We start from the raw sequence: 4707 nt of genomic DNA, 5'->3' as shown, positions 1-4707 counted from the left end.
TGTCATTTACATTTGGACACATAGCTATACTTTTGAGGCTTTGGTTGCTGTCTTTCCAAAATGTTACTATGTCTCAAACTTGATTTCTTTAAAATGATCATATTTAAAAAGAAAGATAAAATGTTATTTCTAAGTCAAAGCCTATATTTTAGTGTCAGACTTGGGATTCTTTGATTTCACATTGAATATAGCCAGATCCTCAAGAAGTCTGTGGTGGTAGCCACTGAATGCAGGTGACTAAGGCCTAGCCTAGTCCATCCTGGGCTTTAGATTTGGAAATAACTTCCTTGTAAATTTGTTGCCCAATTAGCTGATCTACACTCACTTGGTAAGGGTTCTGAATATACATGAGAAGTCATTTTCAAGGTAGAAACTTGTTGCATTTATTCTTTTCCATAAAAAAGTGCATTGTGAGAATCAAGAACTACAGGGTTAGTTTTATTTGGAGCACAGGCTTATATTATTCACCTCTCTACTTCTTTCTGATCCACCTCACAGATTGCAATGAGACCTTAACAAATGTATGCAAAAATTTTTTCACACTGAAATTATACAAACATTTGATATAATAAAACCTTGTTAACTTGATATTTTAAGGAATTAAAATCTATCAGTTTTACTGGAGAGATATAAGTTGGTCTCCAGCTTCCTTTTCAAAGATTTTGATGTGAGTGAAGCAGAAGCCATATATACCTGGAAGGAATGTGCTTTGTCACACCAAAGATAAGAGGGTTTTTGCAAATTCACTTCTCACCTAGGATTCAAATTCTTTGCATAGGCCCATTAGCTTTCGTTATTTGAAATTCTATAAGAGATACTGTTGACCTAAATCCAAGTTATGCTCAACATACCTAGTATCAAACTAATGAGGTTCTGTTATAGAGTGTTTTTTTTTTCTTTTAATCTAATGGAAAACATGTTCAGGGCTTCTAAACACTAAAGAGAAATTTTTGGCTTAGACAGGTGTTCAGTTTTGTGCCAAACTTCCAGTAGAATGAAAATCCACATAATTTTATTCACAGAGAATACCCTAATAATCTTTTACTTTGCTCTTTTCAGCTGTCTTAAAATTTCCTCTATCAAACAGCTACATTATTTGATTAAAAAGATGTTAAAGTTATTTTTTAAAATGCATGAATGAACTATCCTGTGTGGATTGTATCTTGTGCTGCAGAAGAAAGCAGGAGAAAAACAGATCCAGCTTGAATGAATCTCAGCGCCACTTGGCAGCAATCTCCTATATCACTGTGGGGAAGGTGGATTGATTGGTGCCAAGCGGATGGAAGATGTTTCAGTCCAGAATCCACTATAACATTTAAAGATATGTGTTTGGGATCTCTATGGGTTTGATCAACAACAACAGGTGCATCAGAACCTTTTTCATAAGGGTAGTTCAATAAATATTTATTGAAGCTATACCATGAGCAGGCATATGCATTTGGCTGTTAAATAGTAAAGCACCTCAGTGCTCAATCCTAGGCTATTCATCTCTTCTCACTCTATACTCTCTCTTTAGATGATTTAAATTACAACCTCTGCTTTAATTACCACCTATAGGCAGATGACTCACATTTGTAACTTCAGACTGAACTTTGCTCTGAGATCTAGACCTATACATTTAGCTATCAGTTTGATATGTCCTCTTAGATGGTTCCTAGAAATTTTAATTTAAACAGGTCTTAAAAATAACTCATGCTCTTCTTTCTCTTTCTTTCTACCATCCCCTTCAACGAAATCTGGCACTCTTCCAGTATTCTCTGCTTTAGCTAATGACAACTTCTTCTGTCTTGTTCCATGACAAGAAACCTAGCATTTATCATTGACACATCCCACTCTTTCACTTTCATATTCAGTCTTCGGGAAGTTCTAACCATTGCTTTGACGGCAAAATATGGCCATATCTGCCCTCTTCTCTTTATTGCTGATGCCATAACTCCAATTCCAGCCACCGTCTTTTCTCACCTGATCTGAACCATTGCAAGTTTCTTAATTGGTCTCTCCACTTCCACTTTCATCTCTCTCTAGTTTGATATCCACCCAGAAAGCAGAGTGATTGTTTTGATATACAAATCTGATCATGCCAACTCTTGCACGAAATCTTTAAATGGTATACAGTTTGTCTTAGAATAAAGAATAAAATAATTTACCTAGCCTACAAAGTCTGGAATGATTCTGTTTTTTAACTCAGGCTTTCATTTAATATATAAGACATATTTTTGATAGTGAACCCAAACAGAATTTTGAAAGTTCTTTTAAGCATTTTATCCTGTCAATATCTCTTTACTAAACTGAACATAAGTTAACCTTTCAGGATGACTTGATGATTCTGGCATTTTCTCTCTTCTTGTTAACTTCACTTGTCAATGTGTCAGACTCAAACATCTCCCTTCTTCCTTCAGGTGCTTCGGGAGCAGACAGAGCCAAGTCCAAGAACCACACAATGCACAATCAGTTCCTAAAATGGCACCGAAATGGCATCAAGAAACCCTGATCACAAAGATACAAATTTCTTAAGGGGGTGGACTTCAAGTTCCTGAGGAACATGCACTTTGCCAAAGAGCACAATAAGAAAGGGCTGAAGATGCAAGCCAACAATGCCAAGGCCATGAGTGTACGTGCTGGGTCTGTCAAGGCCCTCGTAAAGCCCAAAGAAGTCAAGCCCAAGATCCCAAAGGGTAGCAGCCCTCAAGCTCGGTTGACTCACCCACATTGCTTACCCCAAGCTTGGGAAATGTGCTTGTGCCCATATTGCTGAGGGTCTCAGGCTCTGCTGGCCAAAGCCCAAGGCCAAGGCTCAGAGGCCCAGACTGCGGCTGCAGCTCCACCTCCAGCTCAGGCCCAGGCTCCAGCTCCCAAAGGTGACCAAGACCCCCCAAAAACTCCAGAGTAGAAGTATGTCTATCGATGTGAAGATGGAAGTATTGGTGTGAGCCCTGGGCTACTGTCTGCGTTGGGCTGGTGTCTTCCAGTGCTACTTGTACAAATAAACCTGAGGCAGGATCTGTTGAAAAACAACAACAACAACAACAACAAAATCTCCCTTCTTATTTCTCTTTTAATGCATTTTTGAATTTACACTTGTATCTATGTATGTATATATAGACACACTCATATATATCGTATACTTTATATATCTAATATATACGTGTATATATGAATTGGCTTACTGATTGTGGAGGATGGGTAAGCAAGTCTGTAGGATAAGCCATCAGAAAAGACAGGCTGGAATCTCTTAGGCAGGAGTTAACATTACAGTCCACAAGCAGAATTTCTTCTTCCTCCAGAGTAATCTCCTTTACACAAATTTAACTGATTCTAGGTGTTAACCAAATTTATAAAATATCTTCAGAGCAACACTTAGATTACTATGTGATGGAATAGCTAGGGAGTGTGGCCCAGCAAAGTTGACACATAAAACTGCCCATCGCACTTGTTAAGCAAATATTCATAGTTGACACCCATTCTAATCAATAGGCTAGAGGGAGGCTTCTGTATGGCTACATTGCCCACAATGCTCATAGATTTTTTCATTTCTTTCTGCGTTACAGCCATGGTCCAGATGGTTAAAGCTGTTGGAAGCCTTGCTTTCAGATCAAACGGAAGTGGTTCTACGTTGTTCTTGGAATTCACATATTAAATTTAATTTTGAAACCAAAAAAAAAAAAAAATGAATTGTTAGACAAACACAATTATAAATGTATAGGCAATATCCAGATGACTGTAGGTCCTCAAAGTCAGATGGAGCCTACTATGTACAACAAAAGATGATTAAGAAAAAAGGGAAAAGAACTGGACAGCCAGGAGAAAGGAAAAGAACTCTGGGATCAAAATAACGAGAATCTTCATGCCATGATTGGGGTAAATTATTTATAGGAAACCCTATGTGAAGTATCTCATCCTTTGATGTTTCAGTATTTATACATATCATTAAGAAGGAAGCACCCTAAATTAATCTATGAATTTGGGCATGGTGGCATGAAATTAAAGAAACGTTTTTAAGAAAAAAAATAATAATAATCAAGCACTGTGCTAAATGCTTTGGATAAGGATTATCACTTTTATCTCTCAGACAAGATTTTGTAGAGGTAAAAGTAATCTGATCATATGATCCTGATGCTGTAAGTGCTCCTTAAGTAATATTGATGATGGAAAGGAAATCTCAGTTGAGTAGGCAATAGCAACTAAAATATAAAGCTGAAGGTGTGCTGATATTTGTTTGAAAAATAACATAAGGTCTAGAAAAATATGAGCTTTTTGCTGCCAGGAAAGCTAATGACTAAATTGTGTTGGGGGACTTTTTGTTTGTTTGTTTGATGAGGAGATAATACAAAGAGGAGGAAAACTTAGTAAATTTGAGGCATATATCTCTAAACATCTCAAAAAAGATGAGAATCACCTTATTAGGACCAGCCTGACCCTGGCATAGGGGCCCAAGAGGTGAACAATGTTTGGTTCAGGAATCCCAACAAGAATAATCTAGAAAAATTTCTGATTCAGCCTTGGGGTTGCTGAGGCTAAAGGGTAAATATGGGGTCTAAACCTACAGGTCCTTTCTTGCTCAATGCCCAAGGGAACTGGCTTTGGACTCTAATTGGAAGCAAGCATGGGTTAGAAAGTGAAACTAAGGAGATTTGTTACAGTCAAATCTAAAATTTACATAGCTTACATACAGTTTGCTTCAGGATCTCCTTAGACAGTTCAGTCTCA

General features: G+C 37.5%; 1 pseudogene; it reads left to right on the top strand.

Moving 5' to 3' along the window:
- Positions 1 to 2320: 2320 nt before the first annotated feature.
- LOC102889451 lies at positions 2321 to 2890 on the top strand (annotated as a pseudogene).
- Positions 2891 to 4707: the final 1817 nt, after the last annotated feature.

This window comes from Pteropus alecto, unplaced genomic scaffold (genome assembly GCF_000325575.1).
Source record: "Pteropus alecto unplaced genomic scaffold, ASM32557v1 scaffold139, whole genome shotgun sequence".
NCBI classification, from domain to species: domain Eukaryota; kingdom Metazoa; phylum Chordata; class Mammalia; order Chiroptera; family Pteropodidae; genus Pteropus; species Pteropus alecto.
The sequence above is the reverse complement of the archived record's forward strand: the minus strand, read 5'-3'. Positions and strand labels throughout refer to the sequence as shown.